The sequence below is a fragment of the Apis mellifera genome, linkage group LG3 (assembly GCF_003254395.2).
Source record: "Apis mellifera strain DH4 linkage group LG3, Amel_HAv3.1, whole genome shotgun sequence".
NCBI lineage: Eukaryota > Metazoa > Arthropoda > Insecta > Hymenoptera > Apidae > Apis > Apis mellifera.
This window is the reverse complement of record NC_037640.1, coordinates 11,716,369-11,741,863: the sequence shown is the minus strand read 5'-3', so window position 1 is coordinate 11,741,863 and position 25,495 is coordinate 11,716,369. Positions and strand designations below refer to the sequence as shown.

At 30.9% G+C, this 25,495-nt stretch overlaps 1 protein-coding gene and 3 long non-coding RNA genes across 10 annotated transcripts in view; 2 read left to right on the top strand and 2 right to left on the bottom strand.

Annotated features, from left to right (window-relative positions):
- Positions 1-25,495, top strand: part of LOC408733 (protein pinocchio) — a 62,317-nt gene that overhangs the window by 27,928 nt on the left and 8,894 nt on the right. The window lies entirely within an intron of this gene.
- Positions 202-4,819, bottom strand: LOC107964138. Of its 5 annotated transcripts, none has more exons than XR_001702309.2 (4): positions 4,561-4,819; positions 3,087-3,465; positions 1,201-2,806; positions 203-1,077 (listed from the first exon to the last, which is right to left on the bottom strand). It is a non-coding gene; the product is annotated as an uncharacterized LOC107964138 (long non-coding RNA). The 5 variants fall into 5 exon arrangements; XR_001702307.2 differs by lacking the exon at positions 4,561-4,819 and adding an exon at positions 4,026-4,217; XR_003304259.1 differs by lacking the exon at positions 4,561-4,819 and having other exon boundaries at positions 204-1,077; positions 1,201-1,563; positions 2,340-2,806; positions 3,087-3,950.
- Positions 6,662-8,100, bottom strand: LOC102653649. Its single transcript, XR_411193.3, has 3 exons — positions 8,022-8,100; positions 7,679-7,825; positions 6,662-7,590 (listed from the first exon to the last, which is right to left on the bottom strand). It is a non-coding gene; the product is annotated as an uncharacterized LOC102653649 (long non-coding RNA).
- On the top strand, positions 8,996-9,319 carry LOC107964140. Its single transcript, XR_001702314.2, has 2 exons — positions 8,996-9,118; positions 9,183-9,319. It is a non-coding gene; the product is annotated as an uncharacterized LOC107964140 (long non-coding RNA).

Here is a 25,495-nt window from a genome sequence, read left to right as displayed (position 1 = left end):
AAAGAAAAATTGTAATTCTATGTCGAAACAAATAAATATATTATAATCGAATAAATTTTCCAGAGCTTCTAGTTGTTTAGATGTAGATTTTAATTAACCATTCGCCAACTCTTTCTATACTTGTTACTTTCAAATCGAATGTTCGAATATTGTCCAACCGTATGTATTATTTAATGCAGGATTCTTTTTCTTCAAAATATTTACATTTCATTTCGATTTATTTTATTTCTTATGAAATTTTTATGTTCCAGCATTGTACATACATTGTACATCTGAAAATGGTTTTACAATATATACATATATATAAATTACACGTTAATATATTTAAATATTGATTTTTAAATATTTCATTGAAGCTAGACGTGCAAAGGTTATGTTTTATAATAATTCATTATAAAGACACGTAAAGATTATATGCATTCTCTTTTATCTTTTTATCCACGCCCACGTTGTTTGATCGGTGAAACGAACTTTTCTTCCTTGATAAAAAACTTTAATTATCTTTAATTATCATGGATCACCGATGACCCCTGTTTCAGTTAATCTTTCTTGATAGCATACATTGTATCCATCTATTCTCACGAGCGAATAACTTTTAAATCGCGTAATGATACGTATATTATATACGACCTAACCTAAAAATCCTTCATACGAATCCCTAGATTTGAGTTGGCACGGGCTCAAATTCCACTTGTTGCGACCGAATCTCCTTCGCGAGATTTCAATGATCCGTAAAGATCTGATGCAGCTCACGAAGCAGCAGTTACGAAATTAATGGCCGTGTCCTTGAATTGGAATCTCCTTCTTCGCAGTTGTCTCCGGGAAGAAGCGAGGGGAGGGAGAAGTTGGATGCTGGTGAACGTCCTTCGAGGGTCGTGCACTTGGTCGACGGACCTGCTACAATGTGGAAACGAGTTTCTGTCCATCATGCACAGGTTCTCTCGTTATTTTCCTTATCCATTATTCATTATTTGTTTCTTTATACAGAGGTATAATATAAACCTCTTTATATTTTTCCCTAGCTTCTTTCGACGACTTTCTATTCTCGATCGATAATTTCAATTTTGTAAAGTTGATCTAAAATTAGCAAAAGGTATATACGATTATTTATCGTGTATATATTATTTTCTAAGATTAATATGTGTAATATATATACTTTGGATTAAAATTTTTTAATAATTTAATAATTTTTAAATATACCTTGCTTCATCGGTAAAGAAGTTTGGTCATATCGATTTCTGACGAAGCATATTCAGCCGTGTGTATTTAAACGCGTATTAAATCGTATCTCGCGATTTAATGTTATTTCGTTGAAAATTTTAGGACTTTGTTCTCGCGCCAAATACATTTTTCATTTGAAAAATACGACTTAAAAGCGTTGTAACATTTTCTTCGTGCGTGTGGTCATTAAACCGTGTGTATAAAGACATACTACGAAATTTTCAAAGAAACATCAATTGTCCGGTTTCCACGGAAATGCAAAGTACATTCAGCAGTATCTTCCATTGTGTTTACTCGTATTAACTCCGGGAATCGTAATTCCTTCTCGCGATCTTTCTCAAACTAATAAATAATCATCGAAAAGATGAAAAAATTCTTCGTGAAATTTTTTCCCCAAATATTTCGTAATTTAAAAAAAAAAATACTAAAACCATTGACATTGAATACGATTCATTTGATACGTAATTCCTTTATTTAATTAATAAAAAAATATATCCGTATACGCGTTTTCCAAGAAAAATATGAAAAATCACCGAGCATGAAATTCATAAGGAAAAAGTGAGAAAGATTATTATAAATGATCGTATCCGGGATTCTAGATTGTTTTTCATTAAAATTTCAATTCTTTCTAAACTTCCCATCTCCTCCAATTCTAACAAGCCAATTATTTATCTTTTTTTTTTTTTTTCTTTACGGTATTAAAACCGTACTTTCCCCTTTTATCAATTAAGCAACTTTCTCCACGTTTCCCTCCAACGAAACGGCAAATTTTTATCATATCGTATCGTTCATTTTGCCGCATGTGTGATCGACGGTGTAAAAAAATTTGCATAAAGAGCGAGTTCATCGACACTTTAGCTTCGACACGAACCATTTCATTCTCCAATTCTTCTGTTTCCATATATTTTAATATATATATATATATATTGTATCTACGATTATTTCCATCAGATTAAATTCACACTCGACGAGAACGTTCTGGAGATTAATTTCACACGAAGCGTGTGGTCACATTCTAGATAGCAGATGTGTTAGAAAAATTAATGTAATTCCTTTAACAAACCAACCAATTTACCAATTAGATATAATTAACCGTTTCGAGATTTTTGAGAATATACCTTTTCGATTCTAACCTCTCTCGTTTCTCATCATGGTCGTTCGATCCGTGACAATGTATTTTATTTTTATTATCGTTAAATAAATTAGCAAATAGTAATTGAAGGAAGGGATGTCATTAACGGATGTCTCGAGAGACGCCAAGACCGTAGGATGTTCGTTTCCCACAAGTAAGAACAGGTTCTAATCTTTGGAACCTTTCCAAGAAGCTCCTTCTTTTTCCTCGTCTCCCACTCCTCGCCCGCCTCTCCCTGGTTTGGCGGAGCCTAACCTCTTTGTTCGTTGCCATGTGGACGCGTAGCCCTATTTATTTATTTGCTTCTTGTTTCCTTCGACGGGATGCTTCCACTGCACCGACATTCTCTCAAAGATCCTTCCCTCCTCTTTCTCTTTCAATCCCGCCTCCTTTCGTCTCGCCTTTTTCGAACGACGCCCGATTTAGAACCTCCGCCTTTCCACACTTGGAAACCTTTTTAGAATACTTCAAATTATTACTCGTACGTACGTATATTTTCGAGAGAAAATATTTCTCTCGAATCGTTTTTTAATAATATAATAATTTAAATAAACAATTTAAAAAGAGAATCTTAATTAAAAAAAAAATATACGAATATAAAGAAATTAATATTTATTCTTGCCATCTCATTATTTTTCTCGTGGAAAATTTTTCGACGAAAATAAATTCAAATTCTTCCATCCCATCGAATGTAGAAAAAAAAGAAAGAAAGAAATTCCTATTGAATTTTTACCTTTGTTTTTGGCCCCTCGGTTCCTTGTACGCCATGCTGCATTTTCTATCTTCTTCCCCCTTCGCCGTCCCTCTGCCCCCATGCCGCAAATGTATACTTGCGAGGTTGTTGGCTGCAGCATGGAATGCAGACGGGGAGACTCATAAAACCACCATCCACTTACATCCCGCCCCTCCTTTCTTCTCCCCGCTCCGCCACTCCAGTGTTTCCTCGCAAAACCTTTCGCTCCTGGCTTCTCCTTCTGCTCTATGACCATTTACGCGTGTATTCGAGCTGGTTTTTGGCAGTTACCTCCTTAGGTACGCAACGCCCGTGTCCAGTCGTTCTTTCGCTCGTCTTGATCCGGTAAAAGTCTTTCCACGACAACGGTACGGCAACACTGTCGAAGAATCGAAAATCATCGGGCCAGTTTCTTTGTTCATCACGCGAGAGAAATTCTTATGAAATGTAGAAATGTGGAAATTAAAAAAATTATTTCATGTAACAATTTTTGTTATAAAACATTTTTATCTCCAAGGATCACATTTCAAGTATCTCTTATTGAATTATAACGATAACGAGAAGAAAGATTTAATTAACGAATTTCGCGATCTCAGAGAGAGAGAAAGAGCTGATAAGATTGATAGTGTGGTTCACGAATCCTAAGTCCCTTTCATTCCAATATAATTTATTAAGCCGCCTCCCCCTGATAAGAATTCCTTATCGATCACAATACGACCAAAACGCGATATCTCCGTACCGTATGCGTTGCAACGATAACGTATAGTGGAAATTTTTTAACCTCTACGTCTATCCCTATGTAGAATTTTCGTTTCTTCGAGTAAATGGTAGATGACGTTTACGTCAGAAAAGATATCGAGAAACGATTCGATTCTACTCTTATATATATATAAGGAGAAGGTATATTGTAGTTGCATTCATTCGAATGTTTTTACTTACGTGCATTTGTTATTTTGGATGTTAAAAATGTGCAATCTTCCTTTTTATTAATAAAACATTATTTATTCAAGCATTATTTATATTTAATATATTCTATATGTTAATACGTGATATTGGTTCAAACAATAATTGATTCACTGCACACACAAAGCATCTTGAATTAAAATCAGTCTGTTGTATGTAACCTGTTGTAAATAAAAACAGACGTGTAATTCCATATACATTATAAATCTATAAACTTTTACATTACCAAGCATTCTTATGATATTAAAATTCAGAATTCCTAAAATCGAGATTACGTGAATCTTGGAAATTTAAAGAAGAATTAAATTTCGTTTGCACGAATAGATCTCGATGAACCTAACCTCACTTAACCAATCAACTTTACCGTCACGTTAAACGTGTTACCAATAAAGTAAAAATTCTAGATTCTTCTACGAGACAAATTGCAGAATACATACGATAGTTTAAACAATTGGAACAATATTAATAATAAATTTATATATATATACATGTAATACAATGTCTACAGTACCTCTGTCAATGCAATTGCTACTCATCAAAATCAATCTTTATCGATGCGAATTTTATCGATCGATACATGTACCAGTATCGACCCATTATTCCCTATGCTTGTGATTATCTTCATCTGCACGCGATTCCATCGAATTACGTCAATTTAAATATTACTCTCGTGATCTCTGCAACTATGAATACTTCTGTGCAAGTAGCACGTTGTTACGATCGGTAAATTATCTTATAAGGATTTTTTTTCATTCGTAATCGATTGTTTCTTTTTTTCTTTTTTTTTCTCTTACTATACTCCATAAAATATATCAATCGTCGTATCTTAATTTTGATACTGTTTTTATAAATTTTCATAAACGTAATTAAATAAAAGTAAATATAATCGCATATCATTATCTACTATCGGTAATTGTTCATTTTCGAGGGGCAACATGGAACGTGTTTTAAAAGATTAATTTTATCTTTTGTAAGCTTTGTAAATTGTTTGAAAGGATCTAATTGTTGATCGTACCGATTTCCACGTTATTGTATTCGAGTTCTTACGTGTATGTACGCGAAGAGAACAAAGGTTAACGCAGTGATTATCTTTCGGAAAACAGTTTCGAATTGTTTGGAATGTAAAGATAAGAAAGAACTTCGACGAGAAAATCGACAAGAAATGGAAAATATTTTGTATGGAACAACTCTGTTCTTATTTTTAGATCGGTCTTCAGATTCTTAACATAGCCTATGTCACTTAGGTCATCGACGATAAATACCAGAGATAAGAATTTTTATTACGTGAATAAATATATCCTTCGATTTACTGCTCTTTCGAGTTTATCTATAGAAGACGTCAAGAATTCAATGCAATTTCTTCCAATTTGATCCAAGTTGAAAAGAAAATTTTTTTTCATGAAAATTTTATATCGCGTAATAATATATAAATAAACACGATATTACGTTGTTTCTACAATTTTTTTTTTAGAATTAAAAATTATTCTTGCAAGTAAAATGCAATTTCGTGTCGACGAACTGATAAAGAAAATAAAAAAAAAAAAAAAGATCTTTCGAAATCAATTACACATTCGTCTCACGAGATGACCTTTAATGAAGAATCGTTAACCTTGTTCCAATCGGCAAGTGTTCGACCTTGATGAATCGCTCTGCGAATTTACCTCCGAGCGAGCGAGTTGGAAAAATAGGTTGCGCAAAATTGCTAATATTTTAAAAGACTTAATTAGTCTCTCCTTTACGCCGCAAAACAGCACAGAGTTTACAAGCATCACACGAACGATGTAACGAATGTTTATTTATCATTTTTTAACGCTGTTTCCTCTCCCTTCGCCGGAATCATTTCGACACGACTCATTACGTGTATCGCCTTACGTCTGACAATAAAAAAAAAAAAAAATAAATAAAAGAGAAGATGTCGATAATGTAATTAACCGTCGAGGGACGTAAGTTTGACGATGTTTTCTCATTATTTATAAAACATCATTATTGAAATTTATTTGATATTATATCGATATTTGTTTGATTTATTATCATCAATATTTATTTGACATTAATTTTAGTATTCTTAGGTGTGATACAAGGATTATTATTTTTTTTTTTCAAAATAAGGAAAAATTTTTTTTTTCTTCGAATTAAAATTATTTATACGAAACGAAATATTTTCGCTTTGCTTTGGTTCAATAATTTTATCATTTCAAGATCACATCTTCGGTGTGAATGTAAAACTATCGTAATAAAATTTGAAGAGAATTTCTTATCACCTTCCGATAAGAAGCTATAATGGATCGTATTTAAGAGAAAACGTTTTCTTTTTTTTTTTTATTTTTCACGATCACTTAACGATCGATCTACCGAAAAAAAAAATATTAATTATTCTGTTAAATAATCTTGACAATATCATTTTAACGACAAATATAAAATTTCTCCTCTCTCTTAAAACCTGTAAAATATCGCGCGTCGTGAATCGCATCGTTCAGATTCACACAGTACCGTGTGCACCGTGAAAATTTACGTCAACCGTTTAATCGATTTTCAAATTTCACGGTACGCCAAGCAAAAAAAAAAAAAAAAAAAACTTCCCTCGCGCGCTTTCAGCTTTCGCAATTTCATTCTTTTTTTTTTTTTTTTCTTACGTCACCGGTGAAGATTCTTCGTCACCGATATCGAGAATAACGTCGTTCACAGAGAACGAAAGAGAGAGAGAGAGAGAGAGAGAGAGAGAGAGAGAGAGAGAGAGAGAGAGACAATTTCCATCTTCCCTTTCAAATTTCCCCTTCCATTGAGATAAGCTCGATTTATTTTTTTTGCCTTCATTCACCGTCGACGTCCTTAATGGAACTTTATTTTTAAAAAAGAAGATAAGGCTGAAACACGGTGTAAATAACGAGGAAGGAATACACAGGATGAAATTATACGGTGCAAATTTTTTTTCAAAGACGCGAGACGAATTTAAAAATGTAAATAGGGACTGATAGAGCTCGAGCTTGTAACAAAAGATATCAGCGTAAATTGGCGAATATACACGGAAAAAGAAAATATCAAATTCGATCAGCAGCGGCAGCAGCAGTAATAGTAGTAATGTTTATTTACATATCCGCGTGAACGAAGGTGAAAACCTTCGCGTCCGCCAGTGTATCGCGCACGTAAGCTCGCTCCATTTATTATTATCATGGTTGAAACACGATAGATGTCGTCTCGCGGCCACGCGTTCTCTGTTCTTCCAAGCTCAGGAAGTTCCACCTCATTTGTATTCAATGTTCGATTTACGACCGACAGATCTTTCTCTGCCCGTTTCTTCCCTCTTTTTTTTTCTTCTTTTCTCGTTTTTTCTTGGAAATTATTGACGTTTACATTACGTCTGGAAAAAGTCCCGTTGCGTCAACAGTTGTATACAATTTTTATCCAACTGGTAAAATTATCAAATTTAAAGTGCTAATTGTAAGGTTATTGAGAGAAATTTCTCAGAACGAGGATCAATTTAATTTTTCAAAAGGAAAAAAGGAATTAAGAATAATTGAATTAAGAATTGAATCTGTCACATCTGGAAATAATTGATAATTAGGAGAATATTTTTTTTTATTGTGTTTCTTCCGTTTGATACAACAATGTCGCGTAGTATAGACACAAACCTTGAGAATTAATAACAATTATCCCTTAAAATTCAAAGGAATTAATCCTTGGCCAACTATCCTATTGTACTTCAATGATTATCCTTGATTCTAATATAGATTTATCGATCCTGTATAATAATCCTCTTGGACAATACAATTTCTGTCCTAGAAGAGGAAGTAATAAATATTATTCAGAGAATTTCAATGTCGATTGTTAAAATGTCGATTTTATATAGCGCGTAAAAATTCATTATTTTTATAATAATAATAACAATCAATATTGTTTTTATACGTCTATATTATTTTAAATTTTTAAAAAATTAACGGTTAATTATCTCGAGAAACTTCTTTAAACTCTTACAATAACATAGACCTTGTATCAGCAACAATGAAAATTCTTGGTAAAATCTTCCAAGGGCTTTCTTTGTGAGCACATCTTTTGTGAGCACATCTTCAATAATAAGCTTAAGATCCTTCCCAAAAGTCCTTCCTTAGATTTTTTCTAAGGTTCTTTCTATTGTTGTAGATCATTTGAAGACCCAAAAAAATGTGCTGAAACTAAACTTTTAAGTTTGAAGAAATTTTTCTGAACTTCAGGTAACCGTTTCCATTGTTTGTCGAAATTCTTTTAAACGTGAAATTCTCTTGCTCGTCGAAATTTCTCTAAACTTGTAAATGATCATTTTTGTTAGCTGCTAAAATTTTTTCAAACTTCAAATGAATAATATGAAATCATTCTTTGTCAAAATTTCTTTAAACTTTAATTAATAAATAATTAATAAATCATTTGTCATTTGTTTAAATTTTTTCTTCAGATGTGAAACTCTTCTAAACCTAATTTATAAATAGTCATTTTATTTGTCAAAATTTTTCCAAACTTCAAATAGCATAAAAAAACATGAATTCCCTTACTTGTTGAAATTTCTTTAAATTTCATTTGCAAATGAATCATCTTTGTTATTTGTATAAATAATTTCCAATCTTCAGGTGTGAATAGCTATTTCTCTCACTTCTCAAGATTCCTCCTAAATTCCAGTATATTGAATCTCTGTTATCGAAATTTTTCTAAACTTCAAACATATATATATATATATATATATATATTGATTATTTGTCGAACATTGATCGTTCCTTTCAAAGATCTTTCGCAGAGTTCAAGACCTGATCGATTAACGTCACTGAAAGCCAATTCGACATCTCGTCGACTGGCTCGAACCGGCTTCACTTAAGATGATGGTCGAGCAGAAATCGACCACAACCGATATTTCGTCCCGAATACGTACACACGAACAATTGTTCCCGACAATTTTAGCGTGGCATAACGATCCTGAACAACGAGCCGTTTGAACCGTTACACCGGATCCCCGAAGCCCAGATATTTCCCTCGCGGGAAGAATGGGATCGTGACAACCTCGTCTTTGTGGCATTGATTACGCGACGCGACTTTACCACCACAACGTGAGTTTTATTTATGCTTTCAGCTCTTCACTCTTCAGATAGTATGCAATGCGATTTTTTGCAGTGATTCATTCAGCTCGCGACGCGACGCGAGATGTGGGTCACGATCTATGAGGTTAGATCTTTTCCGTACTGTTAATTTTTACTTCCTGAATTCTTGACGGAAGAAATAGCTTTTTATTCTTGGATCTTCAAGAAAAGGAAAAAATTCACGTTCACGAAATAAGGGAATATGAGAGAAATCTTATGTATCGGGTTGTTCAGAAAACAATTTTCTTTTCACGACAATGAAACATATATACACAAGATGGCTGGATAAACATTCAACACTAGCGACACTCGTGTGAAGTTACGAATTAGTTTTCGAACGATTCGTATATATATATATGTAAATTCGTGAAATATATCTTATTATATTTATTCGAATTAAAAATGCGAAAATTTGTGTACATGTATTCTTGAGAATGAAATTTTTTTTTTTTCATTATGATGTAATAACGTTTAAGCATTTGACTTTTGACGTTACGAAAACATTTGTAGATTACGAAATTTGTTTTGATATAATGGTCTCGAGCTATCAGCAAATTTAAATATTACGTCAATATGGGCACAGTAATTGATGTACGATAATCATAATTATAATTATTAAATACACATTGTAAATAGTTTCTTTTTTCTTTCTTTTTCTCGATAAAGATATTTTGGAACACGATATCCGATGGTACGGACGGTACGATAAAGAATGAAAAGATAATCTAATGAGTCAAATAAAACAAAGAATTATAGTTTACTTTTCGACCGATATGTTTCATATATATGCACGTAAAATTATATTACTTGACACGTATATAAAAAGAAGAGAAATTTGAAATCGTTTAGTTATTCGATCATGTTATAAAAAAATAAAACGAAAAAAATTTTTCGATTGAAATTTTTTTTTTAAATTTCAATCGAATCACGATTGAATTTTAAAAAGTAAGTAAATATTTTAATTTAATTTAACTTTTTAACTCGACTCGATAAATAAATATATATGTATATAGGAGATTGAATAATGATTATTCGTACACGTAACAAATGTACACTTCGATGCATTAACAATGATCAATTTTGAATGTATCGCGTTTAAATAAATTAAAAAGAAAAAAAGAAAAAAAAAAAAGAAAAAAAGAATGCTGCATAGAGGCAAGAGGAGGAGAGAACGTTCGCGTCACGAGTCACGAGACTAACGCCATCCACGTGATATTATCGTATGTTAATACGAATCGTGAATAATTACATCACGTTATCTCGCTTAACACTATCGTGAGTGGCAAAATTTATTTGCATTCTATGCTTGAATAGAAGGCATGTGATATTTGCGCTATACAGTTACGCAGGTCCTGGTGCATAATTTGTAATTCGTATAAGATATATACTCTTATTAAAAATGCCAATCTTTTTCAAGGAAATAATTCTACGTAAAATTAGATATTTGAAAACATGATTGAACAATTTTTTCAAAAACTTACTCTTTACTTTCTTACATTTGAGACGAGTTAACCTAACCTCTTTCAACTCGAGAGAGAAGTTTGACACTTGGAGATCTTGTGATGAAAGATTTTTCGAAATCTGTTAATTAATTTCAACTTTTTAAATTTAAAAGGGATTCTAATCCTAATTGGAAAGAAAGATCGATCAACAATTTCCTTTTCAAAAATAACGATATAATCTTGGTGATTGCAACTCGAGAAGAGGTTAGTTTCGTATTCTCGTGGTATTATTGGTCAAAACTTGGCAAAGATTGTTTCGCACAAAGGATATTATCAATTGCAGCAGAAACCGCGATGTTTATATAAAATTTCCAGCACGCAATTCTCGCTTCGGCACGAATTTTGCGACACAATGCGCGATTTTCACACGTAAATCGTATAACCCACCGTTCAATCCAGAATAATTCGTTGATTGACGTCAACGTTGTGTACGCGTTTAAAAATTATCAGACTACGTGATTCTCGGTTCAAATCGGCGAATTGTTTGTACAATTGCAAATCGTACGATAACGATATTGATTCGATCGATTAATAATTCATATTAATTATCTATTTGATGTGAATACAGAAAAGAAAATGGGAAAAAAATATAAGAATACAAAAATGTTTTTTTTTTTTTTTCCTTTTATTTAGAAAGTGTCTAGAAGATAAGATTGCTAATGAATAAAAGAATTCAATTAAATTAATAAGTATGAGCGATTGAAATCTCCATTTTTTTTAATAATTATTAATTAAATATCTGGTATTACTAGCAACTTGCCAATTCACTTCTTGCTATTAAACCACGATCAAAACTTTAAGATTAAAATTTAAATTGCCATTAGTAATTCTTGCGACTGTATTATATAACGTATATTTTCTCTCCTTGCCTGTTTAATAATCTCGAAAAATTTCATTTCATCGCGATATTCAACGCGCAAAAGTTTTTCAACTTTTTTTTCGTATAATTTTTCACTCCAATGTTTTGCTTAAGCTTGTTGAATATCGTTAAAAATCTCGTCACTATTTATCAGAATTAAAAGTATCTCGTATGATTCCGATATTCCAATCTATTTATATAATATTTACTTTGTCCAATTATCTTTCGTCAATTTTGCAACGACAAATTATTATTCGACTGTGTGTGTTGATTATATAAAAAAAAAAAAAAAAAAAAAAAAGAAAAAGTATCGCAATTCGAGAAACGATTGGGAAACATTGAATTTTAATCTTCTCAATTACATTTCGTATCATCCGTTTACAACTATTACAAAATAAGAATTTACACATGAATCATGTTAAACTTAATTCGTGGCGAGATTATATAGCAAAAAGGGTCATTGATAAAGATTTGAGTAATAGCATTATTAATAACGCGATTACATTGATAATTTCTTGGAATATTCCGTATTGCAACGTCGTTACGCACTGACTTTAGCACAATTATCACTCATTTGCCGAAATCGATGCAGTAACGCCATCTTAAACCCCGACAAACACTCCAACACGTTGTATTTCACTATCATCCTGTAAATCAATGTAAATAACCATAAATAATATTTCTCTAAACACTTACATAAGTCAGTAACCCTAGCATGACGCAAGATTCGGTAACAATTACAATTATCGGTTAATTACGCGAATGAATTCACAATGTTTTTATTTTTTTTTTATATTTACAATTTATGTATATATATATATATATTTTGAACACTGATTGCGAAACAATTACGAATCTATTTACTTACTTACGATACTTCAGCGTGATTTAATCATCAGCATATATGAATTAAATTGAAACTTTATCCAATCAACATAACCTCCTCCACGCTTCTAAAGCCCCCTCCGGCTAATCCAAAACTCGTGTCCAGGGAGCAGCAGCAGCAGCAGCGCGTTGTTGATTCGTTTTCGTTTTCCACGTGCGCGCCATTTTCTCTCCTCTCTCTCTCTCTCTCTTTCCTTTGACCTTCCACGATCCTATAACCTCCGAAACGGCGTGCATACTGCAAATTGCTGGTACACGTGCGTCCTTCTCCTCGCGAATAGCCACCCACATGCGAGGATGGAAATCATAATCGCGGACAGTTATAGCGGATCCAGACGTCGGCGAGCAGTTTCAAACGATTGGAAAACCCTTGGGAAAGTACCTGGAGGGCACGTGGCATTTAGAAAGGTGAAATCGCATCGCGATTAAATCGCTCGATCTTTCGATCGGCTCGATCTTTTGATCGATCGTTTTCCACTCTTCCGTCGAGATTATTAATTAGATAATTCGAAATTTGGCTAATCGTTGAAAGTCGAATTTTTATGAAATTTATTAGCGTGCTTTCTGAGATTTTTTTTTTTTTAAATTTTGTAAATCGCGCGACGATTTGAACACTCGATCTTCGAGGAAAACTTTTGACGATCGGAAATAGAACGGAATTTTATCATTAAATTTTCAAAATTATAGAAGCTATAGTGAAATTTAGGATGTTTTCTGGAATTTTTTTTTTAAATTTTGTAATACGCGACTCGAGAAAAATTTTTGACGTTCGAAAAGAGAAATTTTATCATTAAATTCGTCAAAATTTTCAAAAATATAGAAACTCGTGAAATTTAGGATGCTTTTTGGGATTTTTTAAAATTTTTTTTTAATACACGATTGGAGAAAAATTTTTGACGATCGAAAAGAGAAATTTTATCATTAAATTCGTCAAAATTTTCAAAATTATATATGTTTGTGAAATTTTCTGGGATTTTTTAAATTTTGTAAATCGCATCGACGATTTAAACACGAAAAAAATTTTTGACGATCGGAAATAGAACGGAATTTTATCATTAAATTTTCAAAATTATAGAAACTCGTGAAATTTAGGATCCTTTTTGGGATTTTTTAAATTTTATAAATCGCAGAACGATTTGAACACTCGATCTTCGAGGAAAACTTTTTGACGATCGAAAAAAGAAATTTTATCATTAAATTCGTCAAAATTTTCAAAAATATAAAAGCTCGTGAAATTTAGGATGCTTTCTAGAATTTTTTAAATTTTAAATCGATTCGAACATATGATTCGATCTTCGAGAAAAATTTTTGACGATCGAAAAGAGAAATTTTATCATTAAATTTGTCAAAATTTTCAAAATTATAGAAGCTGTGAAATTTTCTAGGATTTTTTAAATTTCTGGGATTTTTTAAATTTTGTAAATCAATTTAAACACGCGATTCAATCTTCAAGAAAAATTTTTGACGATCGAAAAGAGAAATTTTATCAATTTTAAATTTTTAAAATTATAAAAGCTCGTGAAATTTAAGATGCTTTCTGAGATTTTTTTTTAAATTTTGTAAATCGATTTGAACACGCGACTCGATCTTCGAGAAAAATTTTTGACGATCGAAAAGAGAAATTTTATCATTAAATTCGTCAAAATAATAGAAGCTCGTGAAATTTAGAATGCTTTCTGGAATTTTTTAAATTTTAAATCGATTCGATTCGATCTTCGAGAAAAATTTTTGACGATCGAAAAGAGAAATTTTATCATTAAATTCGTCAAAATTTTCAAAATTATAGAAGCTCGTAAAATTTTCTGGGATTTTTTTAAATTTCTGGGATTTTTAAAATTTTATAAATCGCAGAACGATTTAAACACGCGATTCGATCTTCGAGAAAAATTTTCGACGATCGAAAAGAGAAATTTTATCATTAAATTCGTCAAAATTTTCAAAATTATAGAAGCTGTGAAATTTTCTGGGATTTTTGATTAAATTTTGTAAATCGCACGACGATTTGAACACGCTTCGACTCGATCTTCGAGGCAAACTTTTGAATCAGAAATGGAGCGGAAACATTATCGTTAAACTCATCGAGACATAATTCGAAATTTACCCAACCGTCGAAATTATCGAAATCCACGAGATCCAGATTGCTTTCTAATTTCGTTCAAAACTCGAGAAACGGCACGAGAGCGCGCGATTAAACGGCTGGCAAACGATCCAAACTTTTGATCAGAAATGAAACTTGATCTTCGAAGACTCGTCGAAATAAAAATTTGAAACTCAATCTCAATGGACGACTTTCGAAAGCCCATAAAATCCACGATACTTCAATAAACCCCATCCCTCTTTCGATCTCCACATTCTTCTCTGAAATATGCGCGCCTTTTTTCCTCTCAAACTTTTTTCCACCCGGAATTCGCGATGAATGAAAAAGAAATAAAGAAAACGCATCTCGAATCCCAAAAAATTCATTCATACACGAATTCAACGTTATTTTCAGTCGAATCCAAGAGATAATATATTTAACCGCGTTGGGAGGAAAGGTTAACAAAGGTGTACATTGAATAACATTACGTCTGTTCGGATTCTGTCATCTCATCGCTGCATAAAACCCGCTATGTCACAATTCGCGACGGGTATTCGATTAAACGCATGGATTTTCTCGAAATGGCAAACGATGACCGAGCGAAAATTTAAAAGATTTAAGCAAAGAATCCGAACTTCGAAAATTTGTTCTTCTTTATTAAATTTTACGGATCAAGAAAATTAAATTCCTTAAATGGAGAGAATATTATTTTAATTCAATTGAATATACATTTATCGAATACAAATTATTCACTATTATTTCAATTAATAACAGATTATTATTAATCGCATCATCGAAACACGTATGTAAAATTCTTCGAGCAAATATTTGATCCGAAATAGTCAATTAAAATCAACGAGAATATCTCTCTCTCTCTCTCTCTCTCTCTCTCTCTCTCTCTCTCTCATTACACATCGATGTATTTCATCCGCTTCGAAACGAAATTATCATCACCTATTTATCAAATATTCGCGCGTATCAATTGAACTTGGATCATTTTCCCTCGCTTAAAGACGAATCTCGCGCAAAGGCGAACGTTCGATTGATTTGAGAACGCCCACGATTCGGCCAGTGTGGAATTGCTCGTTGCTCGACTCAACGTGATCAGAGATAACCGCGTATATATGTGTAACGCGTATGCCGATTATGAATCAGTTTAAAATAATCCATAAGTGCACTACTTCGAATATTCGAAGTGTATTTACGTGTATTTTATTCGTATAAATTTGAATTTGAGTTCGTCCATCAAGATCTTCTTTTCCTTTTATTCGATTATATTTAAAATAATGATGATGATGATGATGATTCCGTGAAAACGAATGAAGCATGCGATATTCATAAAGTGGCCCTCTTTTAGGTAGATATATGTAAAATTATAAATAAATCAGGACGCTTATTCAAATATTCGAGTTTAGATGCTTGTATCATCCGAATTTCCGTATAGTCACGATTTTAAAATGATTTTAAAGTTGTTGTGTATCGTCGATGTTTGAATTAAATTTGAAACATTCGAATTTCTTTTCTTGGTGCGTGGAATTTATATAAATATCGCGCAGGTGGAAAGAAAGAAAAGGAAAGGAAAGAGAGACCCGAAAAATTCATTCATACGAATACGCTATTTTCGGTCGAATATTTCGTGGAATATATTTAGCCATGGATGGATTGGAGGAAAGGTGTTAAGGAAGGTATTTATACTGTTTATTATAGATAAATTTCTTTCTTATGGTTTTAAAGAATTTTAAAGAATTTTTCTTCAAATTTCCTTTTCATTACTGCGATTAAATATGAGTCACGTGTTTTTAATAATTTTAAATATTTCGAAAATAAGGATAAATTTATATAATTTTTTCTGTTGCAATAAAATTATAAATAGATTTATTCGAACTCATTAATATCTAGTTTTCTTAGAAATAAATTTAATTTAGATACAAATACTTTAATAAATCAAACTTTATTTCAATTTATTAATTTTTAAAAATTTATGGGACAAACTATAAGTTTTGAATAAAAATTCAAGTTTTAAGCGTTATGGAAGTAATATTTTTTTTGTAATTTTAAAAATAATAATTTTTAATTTAATTTTAATAATTTAGTTTATTGAATAGTAATGATTTAAATTCAAAATTTTATTTTTAATATATTTTTCTCAAATAAATGTTTGAACTTATTGATTTATTGATTAAAAAAAAATTTTTGAGAAGCAATATTGAGAAAGTCCGTCGTTATAATATAGTTTAATTTTAATAATTTAGTTTATTGAATAGTAATGATTTAAATTCAAAATTTTATTTTTAATATATTTTTCTCAAATAAATATTTGAATTTATTGATTAAAAAAAATTTTTGAGAAGCAATATTGGGAAAGTCCGTCGTTATAATATAGTTTAATTTTAATAATTTAGTTTATTAAATAGTAATGATTTAAATTCAAAATTTTATTTTTAATATATTTTTCTCAAATAAATGTTTGAACTTATTGATTTATTGATTAAAAAAAAATTTTTGAGAAGCAATATTGAGAAAGTCCGTCGTTATAATATAGTTTAATTTTAATAATTTAGTTTATTGAATAGTAATGATTTAAATTCAAAATTTTATTTTTAATATATTTTTCTCAAATAAATATTTGAATTTATTGATTAAAAAAAAATTTTTGAGAAGCAATATTGGGAAAGTCCGTCGTTATAATATAGTTTAATTTTAATAATTTAGTTTATTAAATAGTAATGATTTAAATTCAAAATTTTATTTTTAATATATTTTTCTCAAATAAATGTTTGAACTTATTGATTTATTGATTAAAAAAAAATTTTTGAGAAGCAATATTGGGAAAGTTCGTCGTTATAATATAGTTTAATTTTAATAATTTAATTTATTGAATAATAATGATTTAAATTCAAAATTTTATTTTTAATATATTTTTTCCAAGCAAATATTTGATTTATTGATTAAAAAAAAATTTTTGAGAAGCAATATTGGGAAAGTCCGTCGTTTAGAAATTTTTTTCCTTATTTTTTATCTATATATATATCTGAGATTATTACACGAAGAAGATACGATACAAACTTTTTGACCGACTTAATAGGTTCCTTAATTAACGTGGCTTTTAAACGGGACCATCGTGTCAAATTTACATGAATATCTGTTCGATAGGATATAAATTTCACGAAGCAGATTAAAAGATAAGAGAAGATTAAAAGAATAATTACCAATAAAAATAATGTACATCTTAACGACATTTCTTAATGATTATGATAAATACGATAAATTCTTTTAATATTATCCGAAAATGAATATCTTATTTTATATCGAAATTGTCAAAAATCGAAAAATTTTGTTTTTTTTTAATGATCGATCTAACGATCATGTATCTGTCGATAATCGACATTTTTATCCGATTTCTTATCTTAAAATTCCTTAGTTACTAATATGAAAGACAAGGTTGTTGATATTACCTTCTCATACTTTCCCATTTTTTTTATTAATAATATCTCAGATTTTTTTTTTAAAGCAATATATTTCGAAGAATATGAAGTCAAAAATTGTTTAAAAAATCATTGATATCGTGAGAATCGAATATTTATAAAATTAAATAAATTCAGGATTATTATATTGAATCTTTGTTAATTTAAAAACTTATTATTGTTAAAAACTTATATTAATTTAAAACTTATTAATAACTTATTATATAAAATTATATAAATTTAATTTTTAAAATTTTAAATGTTGATTAAGAGAGTAAGAATAATGAAAAATTAATGATTCTCTAATTATAAATTATGTAAAAAAAATAAATTTTATTATATATTTCGAGATATTAATTCGAAAAATTGAGAAAAATTGAAAAATATTTATCTGTTGATCCAGTTTGAAAATATTGCTAAAGATTTAATATTTACATTGAAAATGACTAAAATTGATATTTGCATTGGAAATATAGGGCAGGATAAAATTTCGATCTTTGTAAATAGCACGTGTATAAAAAATTCACGAAATCGAACGAAAACTAATCCTTGATATACTAGTTATACTTACATAATATTTCCTCAAGTCATATTGTATAATCGTTTTCGTAATTTCAGAATTCAGACTAATTGCGTTTTAATAGAGTTGAATGTAGGGTAGGAATTTAATTAAAATATAAACGTAATCAATATTAAAAATTTTCCAAAATATCCAATGAAATTAAAAAAGAAAAGTTATAAGATCAAAAAATGTTAAGATAGACTGAAGAAAAGCAAGAACGATGAAAATATATCTCATCTTGAACTAAATATTATAAGGAATTTTTAAGAAGCTGGATAATTCTTTAATTTTAAATTAATTTTTAATTTTGGATATTATGGATTTTGAAGAATCGATAAATGGCGCGTGTTTTCTTTTCTTTGTTCGTTCGTTTAGACGCAGAAAGCATAAAGACGACGAGAAATCGATAGATAACCAATAGCGCATTGCTGAATTTGAGAATCCCTGCCGCGTCTAATCTGCAAAAAGTGGCTTGACGTATGCCCGCTTATGAATGCAACACCGAGGGCGGTGACATTTTAACGTTAAAGATAAACCTACGCTTTTCTTTTTTCCCGCATAATTTGGCGGGGTGTGTGCACACGTGACACTGCCTTTCGTTTCCTGGGGTTCTTACATCCTGCTGCGTGGGAGATCTTTTTGTCTTTGATTGCATTCCTTGTTCCCCTGCATACATCTGTAAAAATCCGTATAAAAGTTTGTCAAGTATGTTTTCCTTATTCTTATGAACGTCGCTTTGCGCTTCGAGCGTATAAAATTATAGTTTGAGATTTTTCAATATTATAAAATACGCGTGTATTTTTAAACGATCGTTATTCTTGAAAGATACTCGAAAGATCGGTAAAATTTCTACGTCTTCTTCACGGGCATCATCGAATCTCTAAAATTCAACAGCGATAAGATTCGTTATCGTACGAGCCGTTCGTTATTTATTTATGAACATGTGTCCGTACACGCCGGCGCCACGCGCGGAGAATCCCTGCTCCTCCTGTGTGTCCGCACACAACCAATCTTAAATGCACATACACGCACGTATACATACGCAGTTACTCGTCTTGCGCAGATGGGGGTTTTCTGCCTCAGCTTTCCTCTCTCCCCACTATCGCGCCGTTCGACGATTGCCACGATGCCCAACCCACACCGCGGTTATAAAAGGCTCCCACACAACTGCACTACCTTCAGTCAGACTCAAAACATCGTAGCTGTTTGCCGTCTTTGCTGTCTGATTTGATTTTTTTTTCATACGAAATTCGTAACCGTCGCTTAATTTCGCCGAGGTTCGACGTTTCGTACGTGTTTGATTATCAAAGTTCGAAAACGTAGTGAAAGACAGTGCGCATACTTTGTGCTTCAACTGCCGTCCAGTTTTCGAAGATTTCGACACGAAATGTAAGTTTATACACATTGCCATGCGCACACAAATCCGCATTACAAACGTCGCAGGTCGCGTTAATAAATTTGTGTAGAAGAACAACAGTGTACATAAACATATGTGTGTTAAAGAAAAAAAATTGAATCGTTTAATTTGTTGATAAAACGTGAACATTGAAACAAAGTGTCTCGTTATGCGACTTTTGTAACGAAGCATCGGATTATCTCTCTTTGAAACGTTTTGCGTTCACCATGCTTTCACCATGCCTTCCTTTTAAGAAAGCACGCCGAGCACTAAAGTTTTCTTTTTACGAACATGTTCGCGATATTCACGTTTGTATAGAAAACGTTTGTAGAGTTTCGCTTTCAAAAGTAACAGTACAATCTATAAGAAGGGTCTTATACATTCAAAAGAGGGGGGGGGGGAGGGGAAGGTTTAGAAGCGACACAGGCATAGAAAGCGAAGAGACGAACGTAGCGTGGGAATCAATACTCTCAACGGCAAACTTCATGACTAACTTCAGATTGCTTCTTCCTTGTGACGCCCAACGATCGTCCATCGACCAAAGTTTTGAGTTCAGGTCGTTGATCGAAGAACCGTTAGATGAAAAATTTTTTAAAACATTATTATTTCTCGTTATTAAACATTTATGTTGTTAAACGTTCGAGTTTTTTAACGTTCTCGATTAAGGAAAAAATTATCAAATGTTTAAAAATTCGTAAATCTTAAGTACGACAAAGTCGAGTTTTTTGATTGTAACGTTGGTAACATTTTTAAGAGTTTGGAATGTTTGCATTGCGTGTTTCGATCGACAAACGGGTACACGGGTGAGTGGTTAATTTTGCGAAGACATCGTCTGTGGCCGACGAACGAGGTCATACCTCGATGTTACTTCGTTTGTTTGTGTAAAGGCTCGCTGGAAACCCGTTACGCCACTCGTGTGACGGCAAATTCCAGAGGTGGAATTTTAATTTCTCAATCCTGTTAACGCTTCGTTGCATTCCTACCCGTTTCGTGCATGTCTTCTCTTGCAATCTTTTCATCATTCGTCGAAAACATAAAATTCAATAATACGAAGAGGATTAACCTCGTGATTATTTACCAATTTTTATTTTTAATAGATTTAAAATTTTCTCATTTAATTAACTGAACGTAAATATACGATTATATACGTATTTAAAATTTATGAGAATAATTCAAAGTGACTTTTTTTTTTTTTTTTTCGTAAAATATGTTCTACTTTGAATTTTTACAAAGGTCATGTCTCATTTCCTGTCATAAAACGATTTTACGATGCAATTAAAGTTTTCCGTTTTCACTTTAATAAATGTTTGCAAAGGCTACAATTTATATTTTTTTTTTTTAAGAACCTATTATTATTATTTATATTTATATTGTATCGTGTCTTTTCTTATTGGAAAAATTTTTGATTCTCTTCCCGTATTAACCAGAAAGCGTTATTAACCAGAAAAAGAAATTGTGTTCTTTTATAATTCTGTGCGAATATTATGCAACAAAGGTCCTTGCAATGTCGCTGCTTCTCGACAATTCAAATGTTGCGATTATATAAAGTCGGTGGAACAATATTTTTGTTGTTTTACAATGATGAACGCTATATTTAATATTTGATTAAATTTTTTTTTTAAACAATTCAGATTATTTTAAATATAAAATATTATTCTATCGTATTAATAACTCTTAACACAAAACTTTTATAATCTAACATGATATTTCCCAGCTAGTATGCAACAACATTTCTCAGTTTTTGTAACACAAGATACGTGCATCATAAACAAAGAAGCTTTCCTGTTGCTTCTTTTGTGGCATATTTCCAAACAGGAAACTGTAAAAAATAAGGTAAATCGAATCTCCATTCCGTCTCTCGCGGTTAAAACGACCTGATTCCGCGTCCACATTGTATCCATGCATCCGCGTGGGAGTTTAACCAGAATAGTCGACGAGGTCGATCGATATCTCGAATTCAGCTTCTCTCTCTCTCCTCGTATATCTCGAGAGACTGTCGTGATCTCGAGGGTTGTTGGCCTCGTTTCAACCCCTTCGGATAATCGTTAATGTATCGAAAGGCAAGTACCATTCAACATAAATCACGAATCAATAACATTTAAAGCTTTTTTTTTCTTAATTAAATATGATGCAATCAAGATATGTAAATACTTTTCTTCGATAGCAAATTTTTTTTCGAACAATTATTTGCAAAAAATAATATAAATTGTAATACGTTCTATCATATTGAAAATACATAAATTGATTTTTAGTTTTCATTTTAATATTCTATAAATCACGAAGAATTTATTAGGTCATACGTTTATAGGTTAGTTCCGTGCCCACTCGAAAGCGAAATCGAAATCGAACAGAAAGCGTACTATATAGAAATACATATCCGCTTTCATCTTTAACTTGCCTCTATTGAAAAATAAAAAAAATTTTTTCGAAATAAATAAAATCGTATAAAAAGAAATATAGTAAAATTTATATAGATTCACAAAAATTAAATAAACGTCTTACACGACTGAATCGTATCTATAAAAATTTAATATTAAATTTGAGAACTGAAATCATTTTTTTTTTATTTCACTTATATTTAAATGTCACAATAAAACTTGAAATAACGCGAGAGATTAAATAAAATGACTTTTAATTTCCGAATATTTGAGAGTTCGACTTTATGCTACTTATGAGCGGCCATAATATCCTATATTTGCAGACCCTTTTCTTAAAGCTATTCTATTTTCGTGTACGAATAGAACATAAAAATCATAATCGCACGAAGAGATATCTCGACTACTAATCGCCTCGGGATGTTTGCCAGTAGGACCCGTTTTCTTCGTAAACTGACGACTTGAAAGAAACGAAAGCATTTTGAGGTTAGTCTTGGAGCAAAAAATGCTGTAAAGTAATCGGATTTTTTCACTATTAATTTAATTCAATAATTTTACTTCAATTTTTCACTTCAATCATTTAAAACTATTACGTCAATATTCCTTAGTCTAATTATTTCAAGTCACTTTTTATTAAAAGTTTTAACGATGAAATTTTTTTAATCGAAGTAAAATCGATAAGTTAGATTAAATTCAAAGTGTAACGGAGCTTATGAGGATTGAGATATCGAGTGGACAAAAACTACCTGCGCAGTAGACATGCTCGTTATCTCGTGAATTCGTCTCGATGTTTTGGTCGAAAATAATGGAGCAGAGTTAAAGTATATCGATCTCGTGAGAGATATTCTTGAATATTTTTCTGCGTTAAAAATTAAAGCGTATAATATATAAAAATTGGATAATATTATTACGATCATTATCTTTAACGCGTTAACAAATGCATTCGTTGAATCGATTTAAACGTGTATCTATGTTTAGTTGAAAATGTGACACGACTATAGAACGATGCTCTTCTACGTTTTCTACTTTGGAGTTTAAATTAAAAATAACTTGTGTATTTATAGAATCGTCTATTTTTACGATCGTACTAATGCGTTTAGAAATGAGATAGCTCCGAGACACGTGAGGATATCCTTTATTTACCAATTTCTTCTTTCTCTCTTTCCATTTTATCCTTTTTTCGATCCACATTCGTCCGAATCGAAATGTCTACGATTGTTTTTTTTTCTCTTTAAAAGATAATAATAAATTTAAAAATGTATATAAAATCTCTTGTAAAGGAATAAAAAAATATTTGAACAATAGAAAATATAAACGATCGATAAACGTAAATCGATATCGTGAGAATAAAAAATATAAAGTTTTATATACAATGATAAAATAACAAGAAAAAAATATTCATTATACATATATATATGTACGATATCATAATACATATTCATGAAAAAAACGTAATTACTTATCTGTATTTTATAAATGCATAATCATCTAATGAATATTAAATAATGAATTAACTTCGGGTTCATTGGTCGCGAAAAATACATATGCGCGAATATTAAAGGAAATTATGCCTTTTGCGATAATGAAAAAAAACCGTGCATTTATTTCCAAGTTTATTGCAACTGCGTTTGTGTGTTTAGTTTAGTTATGTAAATTCTATTTCTTTTCTTTTCTTTTTCTTTTTTTTTCTTTCAACATCGATTTGTTTATCCATTCTCTCCTATTTTACAATTTATTATTATTATATATATATTTTTATAAATAATTAAATAAAAAAAATAATAGTTCTACAAAAGAAACTGTGCAAGCAACACAAGTCCGCATAATCCTACTCCATGATGTTCTTTTAAAGGTAGATATAACATCGATCGTGTACACGATTGAAAGTTAAGAATGTAAAAACATTTCAGTGAATCAGTGCACGTATTCGTCACGCGAATTCAATAAGAAAGCTTACTATTGCAAACAATGATGACGTCAAAGAAAAATATTTATCGGTTTTTTTACAACGCGACGTTCCTCGTTATTAAGCGTATTACAGACGTATTGTGAAATAAAATACGTTGGTACAGGCCTATCGAACGAGTTGGAAAATTACGCGTTATTTCTCTCTCTTCTTTTTTTTTCTCTCTTCTCCTTTCAGGTGAAGGTGACACATTTTTTTTTTCCCCCCAACCACGATTCCTCCATTCCTTCGTGTCTGCCAATCGTAAAATTTTTTTTTTTACAAATATTTTTTATTTACACATAAATATATATTAACTGCACGTAAACGATCTTTGATCTGTCTCCATAAAATCGATTGATCGTATTTCTTAAAAAATAAAAATATCGTTCATTTTATTTTTTTTTTCTTAATTAATTAAATTTACATTTAATGCCTATTTAATACGCGTATAATGTATTTTATTAGATGAAGATAAGACGATAAAAATATTTATAACTATGAATTAATTAAATCGGTATGATAATTGAACAAGTTTTGTTTCTTTCTTCGAACTCTTGTGATAAAGTAGTTTTTAACCTGTCAAAAATTTTTTTTTTTTTTTTTAAGTTAAAATTTAAAAAAAATCGTACGAAGGAAATGTTACGCGTTAAAATTACGACCGATCGTAATAAATCGGATCATCTGACAATTGCGCGTAACTAGAAATGACTCGTTTGAATACGTGACTAAATAACAACAATCTTTTGTAACATCGGATAAACAATGGAATTCTCTGGAACCTGTAGCGTAATAAAGTTAAGAAAACGTAAACCCGACACATTGTTTAGATAGGAAATAGATATTATTTATTTTTATTTCCCTTCATAATTTCTTTTAATTCATTATTTATTGCTTCGTAAATTGTTTTATACACCGATTTTCGAAAAGATTATTTACGTGCGAAAGCGTTGAAATAATTGACAATATGATTTATTGCCCGGCAATTAGCTTTTTCCAAAGTCTGATCGATGATTCAGCTTTAAAATTCAGCCGTGTAACATGATACGTGAAATACGTATATGTACGATTTTACGCGCCAATTTTGAAATTCGAATCGGCATAAAAATATAATTTTAAATCGAACTTTGTCAATCGTTTCGATTCTATAAAACGACACAGCCGTGTATATTTCTTTCCATTATACGTATTTCACAAGTAAATAATGTTTCTTTTTTCTGGCATTGAATAAATATCGTTTGTGCAAATCATTATCGAGACACGTGTACCAATTTTCTCACCT